Source organism: Dasypus novemcinctus, chromosome 4, assembly GCF_030445035.2.
Source record: "Dasypus novemcinctus isolate mDasNov1 chromosome 4, mDasNov1.1.hap2, whole genome shotgun sequence".
Classification (NCBI taxonomy): domain Eukaryota; kingdom Metazoa; phylum Chordata; class Mammalia; order Cingulata; family Dasypodidae; genus Dasypus; species Dasypus novemcinctus.
The window spans coordinates 145,385,653-145,394,440 of NC_080676.1; positions in this window are offsets into that span (position 1 = coordinate 145,385,653).

Consider the following 8,788-nt stretch of genomic DNA (forward strand, 5'->3'; position numbering starts at 1 on the left):
ATAGTTAAGATATCAAGTCTGTTGAAAGCCACTTACAGATTCACTGAAATTCTAACAGTCTTCTTTCTAGAAACGGAAAAGCCAAACATCAGATTGATATGGAAAGGGAAGGGGCCCTGAACAGCATCGGCATTCTTTTTTTTTTTCTGCCCACCCCCATTATCTGCCTTTTGTCTGCCTTCTGTGTCTGTTGTATTCTCATTAGGTCACTCCAGGAACCCATCCTGGGTTCCCCCTTTTACATATGGCTATATACTTTTCAAGGAAATTTGAGAATTCATGCAATAACCATATGCTTTAAACTGTTAATTACTTTTTAAAAAAATCTCTTCAAAAGATGACAGTCTAAGAACTTCACATTTTTAAGGAAATATACTCTTACTTCTAAGTACATTACATAACCTATTTTATTTAAGTGTTTTAATCAGATGCCTCATCATTTCTTGAAGTTTGTGGAAAACACTCCAAACTTTATTCCTAACTCAAAGAAAGAAAAAGGACAAGATAAAAACCTTGCTACTTGGATATATTCATGTTTAGCCCATCTGTTGTGTTTTGAAATTACTCAAAGGACAAGGAAACAATGGCATTTGTGTGTTTGTTTTTTTTTAAGTTGGAAATAATGTCAAGTAGAAAATTTGCAAGATTAATACAAAGAAAACCCATATATCCTTTACCCAGATTTAACTTTTGTTAACACTTTGTCCCATTTGCTTTATCATTTGTTCTTTTTCTATGTATGATATTATTGTTTTTCTGAGATATTCAGGAGTAATTTGCATATATCATGATTCTTTCCCCCTAAATACTTCAGTATGTATTTTCTAAGAATAAGGCATGTTCTTTTACATAACCACAGTGCAGTTATCACTTTCAGAAAGTTTAATATTCACACAACCTTTTTATTCTAATCTACTTCCATATTACCAATTTGTCAATTGACCCAGTAGTATCTTTTATAGTAACTTTCTCTTCTATTTGCAGAATCAATCTGTGATGTTTAGGCTAATGTGTCAACTCGGCCTGGTAATTGTGTCCAGTTGTTTGGTCAAGCAAGCACTGGGCTAATTGGAATACAAAGACATTTATGGGCTTTAGTCATCAGTGATTTTACTGCATAGATGGCTGATTACATCTATGAACAACCAGGGAGATTGCCATCAGCAATGAGTGACTTTTTATCGATCAGTTGGATGCCTTAAAAGGGGAAGTGAATTTAGCAATCAGAGAGAATTTCCCAGCTTGTCTTTGGACAGCTAATGTCTCCCAGAAACTCATCAAGGACCTTCAATGGACTTTCATTAGAGCCCCTGGTTTGCAGCCTGCCTGTGGAACCTGAACTTGTGCATACTTACGGTCACATGAGAGACTCTTAAAAAATCTCATACTATTTACAGATATCTCCTGTTGATTCTGTTTCCCTAGAGAATCCAGACTAATACACAGTCAAAGATCACATATTGCATATAGTTGTCATTTGTCTTCAGCTTCTTTAATCTGGGCCTGTTCCTCAACCTTTCTTTGACTTATATGGCAATGATATTTTACTGAAGATAGCCCCATGTTTTGCATAGAAAACTCCTTATTTGGGGTTCGTATTCTGTTTCCTAATTATTAGATTCATAGAATACTACACACATGATGCTGCCTCCTTCTCAAGGTATCACATTCATATGCCCATGATATCTTCCCCTCACCTCATTGTTGCTGCTAATTTGAATTACCTAGTCAAGATTTGGTCATATTTCCCTATTGCATAGTTGTTACTTTTCCCTTTCTAAAAATACACAATCTATGGGGAATCACTAAACTATGCAAATATCCTGCTCCTCAGCAAACTTTACCCACTTAGATTTAACATATATTAATCCTTGCTTGAAGCAATCTTTATTGTGATGGTTGCAAAATGATGAGGTTTGAATTCTAGTATTCTCTCCATATTTATCAATTGGCACACAGCATTCAGAACAACAGCCTCCCCTTCTTCCTCACTGATTGATTGATTATCAGCATGGATTCATGAATTCCTACTTCTCAAGGTTTTTATAATTCACTAAGTTCCGCAATTATTTTATTGCTCAAAGTCTCCCATATTTGGCCAGTGGAACCTCTTCAAGCTGGCTCCTGTGTCCTTGCAATATATTTGCATACTTGTTAGGGTTGTTCCCTTAACTTCTGGTTCATCATAAGATGTTCTGGGTTCATTTTGAATCTTCCCTGCCCCAGCTTTGGAATTAACCATTTCTTCGAGGAACCCTGGTTCCTTTTATGGGGGAGTGATATTAGAGGCCAAGGTTACATATGTGCATTGGTACCAGTGTGCCCTATTTCTCAGCCCATTCAGTGGGCAGAGCTAGAAAATATATGCATATATGTACATAATATACACATACATATATACATTTATAAACACATATATACATACAGGCATATATAATGAAAATCATGGGGCTATACACCAATACCTCCAATTCCAATCCATAATCGTAGACCTCTTTCTTAATTTCCTCCATTCCATATCTAAATCTTTTCACATTTACTTACTCGTTCATTCCTGGATTAGATCCAAAATAGTTTCAGATAGTTTTGCCAACACCAAAAATAGTAGCATGTAAAAAGTACTGCTAAAAAGAGTTTATGATTTGTTTTCAATTCATCCCCCCACCTTATTCTAGCCTAAGGGAATGCAATTACTGTATTCATAATTTGCTTGAATTAGCCCCACACATACAACCTTAATTCAATAGAAATGTAGTTGGGTTCATTTACTTCAGTTTGCTTTCAGTTTTAGGTTTTTGAGGTTGTTGTGTTGATGGTTTTGTCTTCTCTTCCTATTTTTGCTGATTGAATTTTAATTTTTGAATAGGTAGAACACTAGAAAGCTTCTGAAAGTCAAGATCACACAGTAAAGTGTATTCATAGAAATGTCAGTTTGTTATATAAGCCTTCCAATGAAGGTAACCGGCTTCATTGTTTTCTATTTTATCTCTCCTGTTTTTTATTTTATTTTATTTTAAAGATGACCGTATTTTCAGTAGATTCTTTGTAGTAGTAGTAGTATCGGCAAAGAATTTCTGAAACTCTTTTAGACGTTCATAATACGGGATTGTGGAATTGGGGGCAGCAAGGAAGAACCCGTGGTGATGGACTGAAATGGTAGTCACTGGATAGACTTTATGTCCCTTTCTTACCTACACAAAAGACAGCATATATTACATGCTCTTTTGTACTTTGGTTTTTTTTCAGGCAACAATACTTCCTGGAAATCACTCCATATCAGTGCATAGAGATTATCCTCATTCTTTTTATAGATCTGTAGTATTCCGTTGTGTATGTGCACTATCGATTTCTCATATGATTGGATATTTAGATAGTTTTCAGTATTTTGTTATTACAAATGCTGTACTGGATAACTGAGAATCTGTATTTTGTCATTATTGGAGTTGTATCTTCAGGATCAATTCTCAGACAAGCAATTACTCATAGCTGGGTTGAAGGATAAATGCATTAGTGTATTGATAGAAATGTTTATGAATGCCTGTTTCTCCACAGCTTTGCCAATGTAATATAGTGCCAAGTTTTTTATATTTTTTTAAACCAATGTGATGGGGAGAGACAGTATCTCAAAACAGTTTTAAGTTCCATTTCTCTTTTTGTGGAAAAATGGAGCATCTTTTCATAAGTTTAAGGGCTATTGTTTTAAATCAACTTATGAGTCATATATTCAGGACTTTTGCCCATTTTTCTACAGGATTTTGATATTTTCTTATTAAAAGGTCTTCGTATATTGTGTGTAGTAGCTCTTCTTCTGTGACATATAATGCAACTATTTTCTCCCAGTTTGTCATTTGTCTTTTCACTTTGCTTACAATTCATACACCATGAAAATGAATTTAAGAGATCAAGTGATTGATTTTGTTTTCAGTATCTAGATTTTAAAGTCGTAGTTTGTGGTAGCTTGAATCATGACCCCCAGAAAAACCTGATCTCAACCTTAATCCTTTCTTGTGGATGTGAACTCATTATAAGTAGGACATTTTGAGGATGTTATTTTTAGTTAAGGTATGATAAACTGAATCATACTGGGTCTTTTTCTTAAAATATAATAAACTATTTTAAAAGAGGTTTTAGATTACAGAAAAGTTACATCGAAAGTTTAAGGGATTTCCATATATCCCATCCCCACCCCCTCCCACATCTTCCTGAATTAATAACATCTTACAATTGTGTGGTACATTTGTTACAATTGATGATTAAATATTGAAACATTGCTCTAACCAAAGTCTTTAGTTTACACTGTGGCTTATACTTAATTGCAATGCCCTAAAAATGCCCTATGTTCCACCTATTATTTCCTCCCCTGCCCCTCAGAACCTCTGGTAACCACTATCTTTATATTAGTGTTACATGTTCTTCCATTATTACAATATTAATAAGTTTATTTTGTCTGTGGTTGCTTTTCCCACTTATGTTTATTCATTCCTCAGCCTTGAGGGTTTGGGAAGGTGATGCTCACTCTACTTCCAGTTGAGAGAGGGCTTAGACCTTATGGGACACATGGGTAGAACTGTTTTGCTTGCAGTTATAGATACTGTATTAGTCAGCCAAAGGGGTGCTGATGCAAAGTACCAGAAATCTGTTTATTTGAGGTAGAAGCTTACAGTTACCAGACCATAAAACATTACTTACTTCCCTCATCAAAGTCCGTTGCCATATGTGGTAGCAAGATGGCTGCTGATATTCAGCCTTCCTCTTCCTCTTAAGGCTCCATGGTCCTAGCTTCTTGCAGTATCAGCTGTAGGCTGGGATAAGTCTTGTTTCCTTCCCGGGGCTTGTTTCTCTCAGGTTCAGCTGCTGTTTTCTCCATAAGGTCAGCTGTAGACTATCAGGTGAAAAGCTCATCTCTCTTCCCAGGCCCTCTGCCTCACAACCAAGCTCCTCTGTGATCTTACTTCCCAGGATCAAAAGCTCCAGCTTACTCCTCTGCTCTGCCATGTAGTTTTCTCAAGGTCCTACTGATATGGCCCAATCAAAGACTTGATCATTATTTAATCAAGTAAAAGTGAAACCTCTGAATCCAATATAATCGAATAAACCTGGAGGAACAGGTCAGTTTCAAACATAATTCAATATCTAGTTTTGAAATTCATAAACAGTATCAAACTGCCACTCTCCACCCTCTGAATTCCAAAAAGACATTACAACATTCAAAAAACCTTATTTCAGTAACAATACTAAGTATAATACAAAATCATGTCATAATCAGTGTAAAGAAATACAGTTTGTCTTGGAGCAAAGTCCTATTTGCTGTAGAACCCTGGAACTCACAAAATCATTTATCTGCTTCCAGTACACAAATGGACAAAGGATAAACATTTTCATTACAATAAGAAGAAACTGGGAGGGAAACATGGCTTATGGGTCCTCTACTGTTCAGTAAACCTGCAGGACATAGTTCATTAGATGTCAAAGCCTGAGAGTCATTAAGATGATGGTTTCTTCTCCCTGGGGCCACATGGACACCCACTCTTTCCACAGTCCTGCCCAACAGCCATTTTCTTGGTTCTGCCCTCATCAAGCGTCCACGCTCTATACCTCACCCTCCAAGAGCATTGGAGTGATTGCCACACTTTACCCAATCTTTGGGTTAGAATCTTAACCCCCATAGTACAGATAACATCCTCCCTAACCTTTGGGATACAGGCTTAATCCTCTCAGAGCAACAAGTTGACAACCTGGTCTTCCCTAATCCATGGGGGAAAGGTCCACTCCTCTCAGACCTAGGGGTTGGTAACCTTAACCTCCCTAATCCTTGGGGAATATGTGCCATCTTCTCTGTATCCTGGGGTGGCAAAACTCTCTCTGAACATCAGACAGGAACATCCACCCACTTTAGTTGCCAAGTCATACTCACCCTCTCTGTATACATTGGTGGGGTTCCTCCCTTAGTCCAAGGGGCTGTCTTAATTCCAGATCTCAGGTTCCATGGTTTTCCTCTTAAAGCTGTTTCTCCTTTAATCTCTCCTTTCCATGTCTCTTTTAGTCCAAGCTGACAGTGGCTTTGTTCATACAGCTCTCTCAGAAAGATTGTTGGTTTAGCATGCAAGAAGCAGGGGTCTAAGCCATCAGACAGTAAGATCTTCCATAAGTCTTTCCTAGATAACTGCATCTTCAATCCTGAATTACAAGTTCCAAGGTATTTAAGTCCTCAAATAGGTCACTATCATCTGAGAGCTTGATTTCCAGAGACTTGGAATTTCCAGAATCCGTTTCTATTTTCTTTGTGCCCAACAGTTAAGTCCTCAGATTATCTCTCTCTCCTAGCATTTTGTTGTAATCTGCGAGGAGAATCCAAGCCACATTCTCTGAGTTTACTTTGGAAAGTTCTTCAGCTAAATATCCAGGCTTGCCAATTTCAAATTCTGCCTTCCATAAAACACCAGGAATTAATCTTGCTAAATTCTCTGTGACTTCAAAACACAGATCACCTTTTCTCCAGTTTCCAATAGTAGTTTCATCATTTACTTCTAAGGCTTCATAAAAAGTCTCTTTAGAGTCCATATTACTATCAACAGTCTGTTCAAAGCACTGTAGGTCTTTTCTACTCAGCATCTCACAATTCCTCCAAAAAAATACCCCTTACGCATTTATAAAACCATTCCAGCATTTTGGTAATTACAAAAGTACTTCTGCACTCTCCAGTACCAAATTCTGTATTAGTCAGCCAAAGAGGTGCTGATGCAAAGTACCAGAAATCTGTTGACTTTTATAAAGGGTATTTATTTGGGTATTTATTACAGTTTTCAGGCCTTAATGGATAAGTTATTTCCCTCACCAAAGTCTGCTGTTGCCATGTGTTGGAGCAAGATGACTGCCAACATTCAGCCTTCCTCTTCCTCTTAAGGCTCCATGGTCCTAACTTCCTCCAATATCAGCTGCAGGCTGGAATAAGTCTCATTTCCTTCTCAGGGCTTGTTTCTTTCTGGTTCAGCTGCTTTGTTTTCTCCAAAAGGTCAGCTATAGACAATCAGGTGAACAGTTCCTCTTTCTTCCCAGCGCCCCTGCCTCATAACCAAGCTCCTCTCTGTGCTTACTTCCCAGGCTCCAGTTCAAAACTCCAGCATCAAAAATTCAATTTACAACTCTGCTCTGCTGTATAGTTTTCTCTGTGTATACCCACCCGCCAAGGGGGTGGGAACTCAACATCCTATTGATATGGCCCAATCAAAGCCTTAATCATTACTTAATCAAGTAAAAGTGAAAGCTCTGAATCCAATATCATCTAATATCCCTGGAGGGACAGACAAGTTTACAAACATAATCCAATATCTATTTTCAGAATTCATAAACAATATCAAACTGCCACAGATTTTCTCTGTGTTTTGGGATGGGCACGTTCCATAGGATTTTGTTGATTGTCCCAAGTGAGTACAATGAACTAGAGAGCAGATGTTGGTTCCCACTTTGCTGAGATTCTGGGCTTAACTGGCATATGAACATACTGAAGATTTAAATCTGCAACAAATATTTAATGGGTATAGTGCTAACTATAGGCTCAAATTAAACCACTGGAAGAATAATGTGTACGGAAATTATAAATAAGTCTAACTTATTTACATTAGAGAAATAGGTTGTCATTCAAGGTAAGGCCCACCAACAAGGTGCTGATTTTAAGATATTGTGTGCCTTGCCTATCATATCTGTATAGCTCTAGAGCCCTCAAGAGCACCCCTATTTGAGGTTTTCTTCACAGTAGTCATTAGTGAGGTCTGCCTGACACATGCTTATGTAAAGCCTTTGGAATGACCTGATGGCTCATTTTGAAATCTCTTACTGTAAAGACTCTTTAGTACTTGATGTTTCCCCCTTTTGGTCAAGGTCTTGTCCAAATGCATCATTGATTGGTACTTGGTATTAATCCCTTAGCACCAGGGAGGCTCATTTCTGGGAACATATTCCACACTGGGGAGGGAGATAGTGCAATTATTTGCTGAAATTGGCTTAGAGACAGGCTACATTTGAGAAACAAGGAGGTTTTCAGGAGATAACTCTTAGGCAATAGTTAATATTAGACTGTTTCAATTTTATAAGAATAAATGTCATAGCTACATGCATTGATATTGAGGGCTTGATATATTGCTCTGTTTTCTTTTGTTAGGCACTACCTATGTACTTGAGAGATTCTTGCCCCTCTATTTGGGAACATAGCAGGAGTCTCCAGAATAAGAGTCTAATATTTTCTTGTTTATTGTGTGGTCTCTGCATAGCGAGATGACATTCAATGACAAGAAGAACACACTCATAGTCCACAGAAGAATGCCCCAGTGTACCCTTTCCCACACATCCCACCACCACTGACCCTGCACCATTGACTGTCTCCTGACATATTTACCAAAAGAACATTCCCATGAATATTTTCAACCACAGATCTCCACTTCCCTGGAATTCAACTGTTTCTTCCTCCAGCCCTCATCCCAGTTCCATGGATAGTCCAACACTCCCAACCCTGCTCACCCTCACACTCCAGCACCATGGACCCTACTTATATCCCTGCACCACCATCACCCCATCCACTGATAAACTCCCCCATCCCACCTTATCATAGGTTCAGTCCAGATTGAGCATTGGCTTACCACACTCTACTCCATTTCTGTTTCCTGGTAACTGATCTTCCAGACTCTATCTATGTAAGTCTGCTCATTTTGCTTAGATCTTGCCCATTTTTCAATTTTTTTTTTTTGTCTTTTTATCTTCAACATGTAGGATTTCTTTATAAATGCTGGAAATT